This window comes from Mirounga angustirostris, unplaced genomic scaffold, assembly GCF_029215605.1.
Source record: "Mirounga angustirostris isolate CCGP_5_RB_7025 unplaced genomic scaffold, mMirAng1.0.hap1 SCAF_14, whole genome shotgun sequence".
Lineage (NCBI taxonomy): Eukaryota > Metazoa > Chordata > Mammalia > Carnivora > Phocidae > Mirounga > Mirounga angustirostris.
Genome location: NW_026991722.1, coordinates 72,428,598 through 72,441,186, shown reverse-complemented (window position 1 = coordinate 72,441,186; position 12,589 = coordinate 72,428,598). Strand labels below are relative to the sequence as shown.

General features: G+C 43.0%; 1 long non-coding RNA gene across 1 annotated transcript in view; it reads left to right on the top strand.

The window, feature by feature from the left end:
* The window catches only part of LOC123853161 (uncharacterized), a 44,950-nt gene extending 34,938 nt beyond the window's left edge, over positions 1–10,012 (top strand). Inside the window, exons 3-4 of the long non-coding RNA XR_006793053.3 lie at positions 5,907–5,972; positions 6,077–10,012. This is a non-coding gene — a long non-coding RNA (uncharacterized LOC123853161). The remainder of the gene's footprint in view (positions 1–5,906; positions 5,973–6,076) is intronic.
* The last annotated feature ends 2,577 nt before the right edge of the window (positions 10,013–12,589 follow it).

Genomic DNA, 12,589 nt, shown 5'->3' with positions numbered 1-12,589 from the left:
AGCATGAGCTTCTTCCAGGGCCGAGGGACTGTTACCTGTATTTTGCATCAGACTCAGGCTGAAGTTAGGGAAGAAAATCGGTGTCCTCGCTCTGTCCTTCCTCTTGACGTTTGCCCCCTGCAGGTGTGACCAGAGGGGGCTCCTTCCCCCACAAGCACGTCTGCCTACAAGGAACATTAAGGCCAGTGTGGGGGCCTGTGTGTCTCCCACAGCCTTAGACTATGGTTCAGGGTTAGCACTGCCTCCCAATCTCGAATGGGGAGCACTTGCCTGGAGCGGCCCTCAAAAGGCGACAGCTCTGTCCTCTCAGCTGTGAATCCTGCACCTGCACCTCCAGATGGCCCTTCCCAGTGCCAGCACCCAGAGCTTCTACGCCCTCAGGACAGTTTCTCTGTCTTTAGGACTCATTTTCTTTACTTCTTTGCATCTCAGCATCAGGTATTTATTTGCCGATTACTCATTTTTAGCTGTACTGAGAGGGCAGTTCTGATTTGGATGTTCCTTCATGTCACAATGTTTAGATGAGGCAAAGATTCCAGTGGATGGAAGGAAGGCCCTTTTTCATGGAAGGTGGGGATTTCAGGGGCTGAATTTAAGCAGTTTTTCTCTCAATTCTCAGCAAACTCTACATTCCTATTTGAGCAGTTCCTCCCCACTGTAGATTGAACTTCCAGACTGCTGGCCCGCTCCTGAGGTCTCATGTGGAGAGACTGAGTGTCTCAGTCTGGAGACACTGTCAGGAGACCTCAGGGCAAGGCTCCTTCTTCCTCAGGTCAGAAGGGTGATCCTGCAGTTCTAAAGGCTGTCCCCTTCAAAGCTCTTATGGATCATTGGATATGAGACATGTCTTGAGTGGGAGAATCTTGGGAACATGTGCATTTGGGATTTGTAGGAATTTTAGCTCATACCTGCTCCCTCACTTTCCAGTCTTCTTTATGCGTACAGGTGTAGTGGGGCAGGTGATGTTTAGGAAAGTTTATGGCAGGGATCCTTTTTACTGCTGTTTGTCCTGTTGTTCTTTGTTTGGTCATGTGGGAAATTGGCTGGAGTTTCTCTTGCTTTATCTTCTTTTTCCTTTTCCTGCAGAATGTGGCTTATCCCACCCCCCATCCCCACCATGGGGTAAGACTTACAGGTATGTTTGAGCATTTTTACTTGGAAGGAATGGTGACTGATTTCCTCCTTGAGGGAAACTCTGGCGGAAGTTCATGTAGGAATTTCATGTCCCTGAGCTTTGGGGTGGAGTTTTTGCCCTCTGAGTGGAGTCAGTCTCTTCCGAGGCCAGTCTGGATGGGTGCCCTGACCCTCACTGCTTCATTTCCAAGTGAGGAAAGCCACATAGTGTCTGGGTTGGCTGGTGAGGGAGGGAGGCTGCGCCTTTGTCCTCCTGTTGTCCCTGCCCTGAAGCTATGGACTCCTCTCTCTCCAGGGACATCTGCGATGCTGTGCACATTCTTACGTGCTCAAAGTTGGTTGGAGAAGTCAGCCATTTGGGAGATCATATTTGTTTAGTTTAGTTTCATGTCTGTACAGTGTACCTGGTTCTGGGATCAGTTTGTTGTTGCAAGAGGAGCAGGAAAAGAATGTCTTCCCAGCATTAACTGATTTTTTAAAATTTATTTTTATTTTGTTATGTTAGTCACCACACATTACATCATTAGTTTTTGGTGTAGTGTTCCATGATTCATTGTTTGCATATAACACCCAGTGCTCCATGCAATACGTGCCCTCCTTAATACCCATCACCAGGCTAACCCATCCCCCCACCCCCTCCCTTCTAAAACCCTCAGTTTGTTTCTCAGAGTCCATAGTCTCTCATGGTTCGTCTCCCCCTCTGATTTCCTCCCCCCTTCATTTTACCCTTTCTTCACCTAATGTCTTCCATGCTATTCCTTATGTTCCACAAATAAGTGAAACCATATGATAATTGACTTTCTCTGCTTGACTTATTTCATTTAGCATAATCTCCTCCAGTCCCATCCATGTTGATGTAAAAGTTGGGTATTCATCCTTTCTGATGGCTGAGTAATATTCCATTGTATGTTATGGAAGGATAGACCTTCTTTAAAGAAGACCACGTCTTCTTCATCCGATTTTTTTATCATAAAAAACTTCAGATACGCACAGAGGTACAACATTTTATTTATCGTTTATCCATCATTATGTGTCCATTACCTGGCTTCAGTAGTGACAATGTTTTTGCCACATTTGCTTTACTGTCTTGTTTTTTTTTTCTGAAGCATTTGAAGACCATCTTGGTCCCATCTCGTATCACTTCATTCCTGCAAACTTCACTATATATCTCTGAGAACACTGACATTTGTTTACATGACTCCAGTGGTGTTAGCATACCTAATAACACAGTTGGCCGCATTTCTTACACAACGTGATGACCCCATCCCTAATCATGTTTCCTCACTTGTCTCCTTTCAGCAGCTGGTTTATTGGAATCAGATTCCAAAGAAGGTCCTCATGTTACAGTTGATTGTTAGGTCTTGAGTCTCTTTAATCTAGAGTAGCTCTCTCCCACGACTCCCCACTTCCAGGCCATTTACTTGTTGGAACAATGGGCAGCTGTCCTATGGACTGGCTCACACTTTGATATTTTCTACTTGCTTCCTGGCATTTCTTCTATCCCTCCTTGTTCCTTTAAATAAAAATGATGTCTAGAGTCTTGGTTAGGTCCTGGTTCAATCTTTTGGGAAGAATATTTCAGAGTGATGCTGTGTGTTTCCTATCGCATCGTATTGGGGGGCACACAGGTCTGGTTGCTCCTCTTTTGAGTAATGCTAAGATCGGTGAGTGGGTTTAGGTGGTAACAGCCTGAACCTTGCAATGTAAAATTCCTGGTCATGGTCAGGTATTTCGTTAGGGTTACACATTTACTACCTGGGTTGTTGCATTACCTCAAAAGATAGTTCATAGAGGGGCATCTGGGTGGCCCAGTCATTTAAGCATCTGACTCTTGATTTCAGATCAGGTTGTGATCTCAGGGTGGTGAGATTGAGCCCCGCGTGGGGCTCCACACTGAACAGGGTGTCTGCTTGAGATTCTCTCTCTCCCTCTGCCCCTCCCCACCATGCTCTCTCTCTAAAATAGATAAATAAATCTTAAAAAAAAAAAAACCTCATAGAGGAAAGATAGGGTGGAGGCACGGTTCTTGCCTTTTAATTGCCAGTTTTCAGGGTAAAAAGTTGGTGGCCTAGTTACTTCCAGTTTTATTCAGTGCCTTGAATCTCTGTCTCTCTGCCTCTGTCTGTCCCTCTCTCTCTCTCTCCCTCCTCCCCTCTACCCCCATTCCTCACCCCTGAAATCATTGTGAACTCCTGAGGTTTTGTATATTTAATTTGTTTCAGTAGATTGCGTTCATTATTCCTTTTGATGCTCGGTTGTCCCATTTTTGGCCAATGGGAGTCTCTTCATAAATTGGCATTGGTGTTCCTTTGGCATGACTCTCTTGCTTTCTGGAATAACGAGATGTCCCAGCTCATTTTGTAAACTGCTGCTCTGGCCTTGAAATCAGCTGCTCCTTCAAGGATCCCTGTGTCTTTTGGTGGAGAAGGGTGTTTTGCTGTTGGTTGTCATTGCTTCTAGGTCTTTTTGGTGGATAGAGCTAAAAAAAGACATGAATTCAAACTGATAAGTCAAATTTTATGTTGGATTAGTTTTTTCCTTAACTTTGATTTTATGTTTGTGTTTGGTTTATCTTACATTGAATCTTGGTTCCTAACAATGTTAACAAAATTACTTGTTTGCTTAATCTTTATAAACACACCAGTGTTGTTATAACTAACAATTAAACTATTGAAAGAAGTTTGATTTCTTTGCAGCTCTTTTAAAAAAAGATTTTATTTATTTATTTGAGAGAGCAAGCGAGCACAAGCAGGGGGAGCGGCAGAGGGAGAAGCAGACTCCCCAGCTGAGCAGGGAGCCCGATGTGGGACTCAGTCCCAGGACCCTGAGATCACGACCTGAGCCAAAGGTGGATGCTTAACGGACTGAGCAACCCAGGCGCCCCTCTTTGCAGCTTTTTTGGCAACCGGATATGTCCCGCTAAGTGTGTACACTCAGTATGTGGTGCTCAGAAGCCCTTTGTGGATGTTACCAACTTGAAAATTAAGGTTCATTCTCTTCATTTGTTTTAAAATTTGAGGTATCATTTTCCTTTTTTTTATTTAATTTTATTTTTGGAATATATATATATATATATATATATATATAAACACATTTCCAAAGCCAAAACTACATAACAGGGTACATTCGGAAAAGTTTTACTTCATCTTTGCTCCTTCTTCCCCCATAGATAATTGCTTACATTCGGTTTTGTGTTACCCTCCGTATTAATTTGTGCATGTTATGTGAATAAATACATACATTCGCATTCACATCCCTGCTTTGCACAAAAGTTAGCATAGTATATATGCTGTTCTGTGTCTTGCTTTGTTTACTAAGCAGTATGACGGGGGTTTGCTCCATATCAATGCATAGTGTTCTTCCTCATTCCTTTTTTTTGAGCAGCTAAGCAGCATTTTATTGTGAGGAAGGACTAGAGTTGATTGGACCAGTCCCCTGTGGATAGGCCTTTGGTTGTCTGCAGTTTTGCCATGACAGGTACTGCCTCAGTGAATAACCTAGGACATCTGTCACTTCCTATTTCTGCCATTATATCTTGGGATGGATCTCTAGAAATGTTGTTATAGAACAAAGAATAAATGCATATATTTTTCCAGCCACTGACTATATATTTGCTGAAATTTGGGTATCTAGTTCAATTTCATAATCCAGACACTTCCATTTAAAAGAGTCCAATTTATTTTGCCACTTTAATGTTGAAGAAATCTCATTTGCCCATTACCTTGTCTTTGTATGGAACATACTGTTGAAAGTGTTACTTTAAGAAGATCTGTTGATTTCATTTAATTAATTAATTGAAGTATCAGTTACTGATTATAGAATACAAACGATGAAAAGATTGCTAAAACATAGTCCTAAATCTCACAAGAGTTCAAATAAATATTTTGGGATTTATTTTATTTCCTGATCATTCTATTTGTTGTGTATTTTGTCCCCTGTTGGTTGTGAAAAGACTGGTAATAAGGCACTGGGAAGTGTGCCTCTATACCAGAATGAAGTGGGATATGTCTGTTGGAGGAGAGAGGTTGTCATAAAATATTCTATAGATGCATTCTACAAATATTAATTAAACACCCCCCCTTCACTGGAACGTAACAGTGAGCAACACACAGAGTTCTTTCCTCATGGCATTTACATCCTACTACAAGAGATGTATCAAAAACCAAGGAACAATAAGATAATTACAAGTTCTATGTGCTTTGAAGGAATCAAAGAGATTAAAATGGAGTCTCAGCCCAGGAACCTTCCTCAGGTGAGGGAGGAGGAGCAGCTGACACAGCAAGCCACGTGCCAGGTGGGGGAGAAAGCATTTTAGGCACTAGCTTGTGGTGTTGAGGACTGAAGCAGAAGGCACAGCAAGGTATGGGGCAGAGTGGAGGCAAGGTCATGCAGGGCCTTGGGTTTTCACTGAAGGGTTTGGATTTTATTTTAAGTATATCAGGAAACCATTGAGGACAATTAAGCAAGGGAATGACGTTCAATACCGGTATATCGTAGATTTATTCTTTCTATAGACCGGAAGGCTACTCAAATGGGATGTTTTAGTTCTAAAGCAAACACTGTCCTTTCTGAAGTTCAAAGCGGAGATAGTTTTCCTTCTTGCTCCTTTATGCAGGACAGCTGCTCCTCATGTTCAGGTCTTCTGAGGATTTCTTTTCTTTTTCAATAATACTCCCTTGACGTTGTTTAAATAATTACAGTAAGTGGTTGTAAGTGGATTATATACTTGGGCTATGAACAGGAGCATGATATCTACAAATTCTCTTCTTCAGACCTGCAAATCCAAGAGATACATCTCTCTGGACGATAAGAGAGCTTCTTCCTCAAGATCAAAAAAGGTCTGTATTGCTGCTGTCATGTTTATATGAAATTAATTATGGAACCAATAGCAATTTTTGGAAAAGAGGCATTTTCAGTATATTTACTTATGTTTCTGTTACAGGAGACTGGAGTGAGACCCATGTAGGGAATCCCCAGAAGGAAGGATTGGCACACGTGGAACCCGAGGAGCTTGCTTCCTGGGAAGGCTCCTATCTGATGTGTAGGAGGCAGAATGTCCTACTGACTCTTCAAGGGGAGGCTACAGGGGACCGAGACCCTCCACCACAGGGGACACTGTGCAGTCCTTTTTCTAGAAGTGGGAAGTACGAGATTGTTCTACAAGAGGAAGATTCCAGGGGCTTACAAACGCAGAGGTTTGCACCTTGGGAGCCCCTTGGAATGTTGACAACTCAGGATCTAAAGGAAAGTTCTGTGTTCATGAGTTACAGAATTCATGTGGAAGTAAATGTCACTTTATGATCAATAATAATACTGAGTGAGGAGCACTATGCAGGAAGAAATCTTCCACAGAAATACAGGCAGGGAGAAGCTTAGGCCAACCTTAGACCTACCTAATAGAGCAAGCCTGAGATAAACTGCCAGAATGGCCAAATAAGAGACTCTATGAAATAGCAATCCTGTAACTATAGTAGTCGTACAGAAATTTTTTCCTCTAAATCACGATACCAAATAGGAAAAATGATCTACAAGTGCCCCATGTGTAGGGAATTTTTCTCTGAGAGAGCAGATCTTTTTATGCATCAGAAAATTCACACTGCTGAGAAACCCCATAAATGTGACAAGTGTGACAAGGGTTTCTTTCATATATCAGAACTTCATATTCATTGGAGAGACCACACAGGAGAGAAGGTCTATAAATGTGATGATTGTGGTAAGGATTTTAGTACTACAACAAAACTTAACAGACATAAGAAAATCCACACAGTGGAGAAGCCCTATAAATGCTATGAGTGTGGCAAAGCCTTCAATTGGAGCTCACATCTTCAAATTCACATGAGAGTTCATACAGGTGAGAAACCCTATGTCTGTAGTGAGTGTGGAAGGGGCTTTAGTAATAGTTCAAACCTTTGCATGCATCAGAGAGTCCACACCGGAGAGAAACCCTTTAAATGTGAAGAGTGTGGGAAGGCCTTTAGGCACACTTCTAGCCTCTGCATGCATCAGAGAGTTCACACAGGAGAGAAACCCTATAAATGTTATGAGTGTGGGAAGGCCTTCAGCCAGAGCTCAAGCCTCTGCATCCATCAGAGAGTACACACTGGGGAGAAACCCTATAGATGTTGTGGGTGTGGGAAGGCCTTCAGCCAGAGCTCAAGCCTCTGCATCCACCAGAGAGTGCACACTGGGGAGAAACCTTTTAAATGTGATGAGTGTGGGAAAGCCTTCAGTCAGAGCACCAGCCTCTGCATCCACCAGAGAGTGCATACAAAGGAGAGAAACCATCTCAAAATATCAGTTATATAGAGCGTTTTGCTAAGAGTTAAAAATCTTAAAACCCATAAGTGCCACTAGGAAGGAAACCCTGTAAATACCTACATTGACCCAAGAAATTTTTACAGCAAGCCCCAGCAGGACATTCTTTTTGAAGAGGCATATGTGAGGTTAGTTTTTTTTGATTCATGCCGAGTGTGTTCCACAACTTGGCTTTGAATCTGGAATCCCTCTGAGTGTCTGCCCAAGACAGGCTGTGAGGTCCCAGTCATGGGTGTGTGTTTCCTGGGATTTGGGCCTGATGCCTCAGTTAATGGGAAATACAACACAGGAAACCATGATCATTGCCCAGCCTCCTGAGTCACCTTCTGTCTACGCTTTACCTAAAAGTTATCCCAGTCATCCCCCCCTTCAGGAGCTCATGCCCTTCCTTCTCTCGATTCAGGCATACTGGTTAATGCATTTGAAAAGGGACAGCTCCCACAAAGACAGTGTTCTGGTATTTCTGAGGTTATCCCTTGGTTCAGCCCCTACATGTCGTTCCATAGATCCTATTACCTGTGAGCCCGCTTTACCTGTATGTCCTCACAGTACCCATAAATAACCACCCCTTCCTAGATGGCATTAAATTTCATTTTAGATTTTAGGTGACTCATAATTTCCATTCACTTGGCCCATCAGAGAAGTCACTGGCAGACATACATGCCCTTGAACTTTTTTTTAAAACATGTTGTGGATTCTGCTAATCACTGTGTCTCTATGTTAGACTTAATTTTCTAGTGGCTACATCACATATTTTTAACTTGAATTTTTTGGAAATAGCTGAATGTAAATAGGGAGGAAGAAGCAAGCAAGCAAAGTTGGAACTTTTCTCCATCCAGAATTGCCCTCTTGGGCTCCTTTTGTAGCACGTGGAGCTCCTTACCAGCTAGGGGAGACCATAGGAGAAGTGGATGGTGGGAGGAGTCACTAATAATATTTAGTCTGTTTCTGTAATTTTGGGCAATAATGTGTAGGAGTCCTCGATACCTTCATTGAGGATCATGTATTCCTTCGTTTTTAGGCATGAATATCTATGTCACTCTCTCCTTTCTTCATTCATTCAACAAGTATTTATTGAACACCTCCTATGTGCCAGGCATTGTGCTAGGTGCTGGGAATACCAATGAGTAAGACAGACAAGGGCCCTACTCTCATGGAGTTTACTTCTGGTGGAGCAGACAGATGATACGCAAGTAAGCAAATACATACTGTAGTTTGAGATAGTGATTAAGTGCTATGAAGAAAATAAACTAGGGTGATGATTTAGAGTGGGGGTGGGGTGGGGGTGGGGCATCATTAGACAGCAGTCAGGGAAGGCCTTTCTGAGGGGGGCGCTGGAGTGGAGCGTGCAAGGCTGGGAGCACCAGCTGGCTGGCCCCCGCTGTCATGTTTGCGGAGCGGAAGGTGGCCAGGTGCTGGGGCAGAGTGAGCAGCGGGGAGGGGAGAGATACTGAGTTGCTCAGTATCCCAACGTTTATAGGCCCTTTTTTCTTTTCTTTTTCTTTCTTTTGGTTTTTTTTTTTTTTTTTTTTTTGTGTGTGTGTGTGTGTGTGGCTAGATTGATATTAAAAACTCATGTGGAAGAACTCAAGGAATGTTTAGAAGACCAAAAGTCCCCAATGATGAGAACAAAAATCAACTAATTTTTAACTTTCTCTTCTCATTCCTGTTTCCATTGATTCCCACATGTAGTCCTTATGCTCAGGAAGTCTTGGGGGAAGTTAAGGATCTTTGAAGCTCTGAAATGGGTGAACAGGTTTGTGGTGTCTGTCAATTGTCTTAAGAGGTTGGGAAATGAATTACCTGAAATAGTCATCGAAATACTGAAACAAAGCTTGATTTTCTCTTCATATTTGAATTAATTTTTTCTGTTTGACTGGAAAGGGTTTTTGTGTAACTAAAACCTCAAAGGCATAAAGGAGATTTAAAAGGAGCACATAATTTAGTGGGTGGGCCATGAAACTAGAGATGGGGTTTGGGGATAATTGTGTCCCTCTCTGGATTTTCATCCAGACAGCTCTGTTCACAGCCTTTGGGAAGTCCCTTCTCCTGTGTGTCCTTCTTGCCCAGGAGAGGGCCAGCCTGGTTCCTGGGTGGAACCCCTTCCAGGCCTGACGCCCTCGACTACGATTTACTGTAGTGTCTTACCTTCGTCCATGTCATGGTAGCCTGCGGCGTTAGAGAGCCGCCTAGACTTTTAGTTGGTAGAGAGACAGCGGAAATATCATCAGTAGGATTTTAGTTTTAGGAAAAATCGGTTTGATTTCTAGCTTTATTACTATTAGGTGTGTGAGCTTGGGCAGATCGCCTAATCGTTGAGTCTAGTTTTCTCACAGAACGAGGACATTAGGCTAAATGATTTCCGAGTTTCCAGCTAGTCCTAGAGTTCTATATTTCTACATAGTTGAATTATTTTATCATGCTGTTGCTGGGGAATATGACTAACACTTTTGAAGCTACTAATTTTATGTCGAGCTTTAAAGTCCATAATTGTTATCTTCGGAAAATATTATTTGACCTACAGTATGTCCAAATCAATTTAATAAAATCACTTTATAACAGGGTTCTGTGCTTGACATGTAGTTCTGTGAATTCAGGGGTCATTTTGTGTGTGTGTGTGTGTGTGTGTGTGTGTGTGTGTGGTGGGGGGTGGCTTGTATATTATGCCTAGGGTGAACTTATAATTTACTGTCCAAACTGGGCACTTAAGGGTAAAGGAGGTGCTGTTAATGAGGACCACAGGCCTAAACTGGGACTGTCCTAGCAAACCAAGTTGCGAGGACACCCTGGCCCAAGGATCACAACCCAAGCAAGTAAGAAATGACTAAATTGCATCAGGAATAACTCAAAGAGGAGTGGTAAGGTCTGTGGCAAACTGGAGAAGGCATGTCTTACTGAAGGGTTGGCCCCTACTTGGCTGTAACTGTTTATTTCTCTGCTAGAATATAGGCCAAAGGCTCCCACATATTCTCTTAAGAGAAAACCAGCAACCTGGAGTTTTATATAAAATTTAGTGATTTTTGAATGTTGGCAACGAATTCATGTTCCCTGTGTGACCCATCTTGGTCATTTCTATTACCTGCCTAGTGCCCATAGGTTTTTCTTTCACTTTGCAAAGCCCTGCTCCAGTCCCTGATGACTGCGGCCCGCTCCTGGTAAGGTGTGATCTACCCCTTGGGGAAGGTGTGGTGGCCCCTGTTCTGTGCCACAGCCTTTGACTCTGGTTCTTGCATCTGCTGGCTTTGAGGGGCAAGTCTATATGCCACTTCCACCATCAAGGTGGAAGCAGTCCAAACTGGCCTTTTTGACGTGTCACATGTGGGCACACCTGTCCCCCACTGAGTCAGCACTCTGGGTGCCTGCTAAGATTCAGGGTGTGAGAGAGAAGTCAAGGCTTACTTCACAGTTTCTGACTTGGGGCCCTATTGAATAAGTGGCAGATTGCACCTTTAAGAACACGATGAAGCATTTCACTTTTCTTATTCAAAGCCATTAATAAAATAGGCCGTTGGTTAGCCCCCCCCCCAAAAAAAGAACTCTGTCAAATCAGAGAGCCCCAAACATCCAGATGGTCTGCTGTAGAGGCTCTGGGCGCCCAGGTCTGTCACAGGCCACCTCGAGGAAGTTGTCGGATTCTTGAGTGTTGTGTGAGTCTGGATGTGATGCCTTCTGAGGGACTTCCCAACTCTTGGTTCTATTATCCTAAAAAATGTGAAATTGTTAATTTTTCTGTATAACTTGCTGTTATTCTCAGGCATTTGAAAAAAACAGGTGAATGGAAAGCAAATAATCAGAAGCAGATGGAAAAAGTCCTCAATGGGGGAATCAAACCTGAGGGGAGAGGCGGGGAAGAGGTTGACACCATCACCGGGCAGGAGCCAAATATAAATAGCGTTGCCGGATTAAGAGAGAGAATGAGAGATAGGGAGAATGAGGTTGGCAGAGCTCTTACTCTGTGACCGTGTGCAGTTTCTTAACTTTCCCAAACCTCAGGTTTTCACCTACAAAACCTATGGTTTTGAAAATACCTAACTCATGAAATAGTTGGAAGGGCTGTTTGGAAGCATTTAGTAATACAACAGGAAGAAAACAATCCCAGTTGCCTGTTAAGGAAGATGGGTCCCATTGTTTGGAGTTCTTTTGTTCTGCTGAACCACACTGTGATGGGTTTGGGCATCTAAATTTGGGGGTAGAACCTAGAGAGAGCTGAATTGCTTTATGTGAGAAGGGCCAGCAGAACTTGACTCTCCCAGGGTAGTCTGGGACAAGAAAATAGAGTAGAATTGGAAAGGTCATTGGAAGAGAGGGACCCAGGGGTTTCACAGATGAACCCTTAGGACCTCAGAATCCCTCCTTAAAGTCTTGAGATGCTTGGTCTGAGTGGATTGCTTATGGAAACTGGAGGGACTGAGTGCTGTGTCCCAGCTGGAAAGGGACAAAACATCTGTACTACGATAAAAATAAATGTTGGAGCCAGCAGAGAGCAGCCACAAGCCCATGAGCTCCAAGGAGTGTGGAGAAGCCTCTGGGAGAGGCAGGTAGGGAGGCCTCTGGGTCTCTTACTACTCCTAGTGTACATAGGTAGAATACTTTGAAGATCATGACTAAATTAGATTTTTTTTTAATCATTCCCATATTAGGCACATGAGCAAATCCAAAGATCCCAGGGCCTTGTGTTTATTATACATGTCGGCGAGAGCTTGGCATAGATCTCAGTGGAAGGTGACTGTCACACCAAAGTGCTCTCATTGCTCGGATTTAGGCACATGCAAACGAAATACAGTGTTAGAGTAAAATAATAGCATATAAAGATTGCTTTTATTGGTTTTCAGGTGAATTTATGCCTTTTATAGACTCTGTCTTGTTTGTACCTTGACAGTTATATTTACTAAATGCTTCTGAAAATGGGTTCACTCAGAGACTTCCCTCCTCCTCTGGGCTGGCCCTGGCCCCAGTCTTCTCTGTATCATGAATTATGGTGGGAGTGTTGTGTTTGGAGGGATTTTAAACCTGATACCTATAGATGTGTTTCAGGGAGGTCTTGAACCTCCTTAAAATATATGCAGAATTTTGTGTATATGTGGGTATATGCATTTTTCTAGGAAGAAGGGCTTTCCTCGAATGTGTGACTCTAATCAAT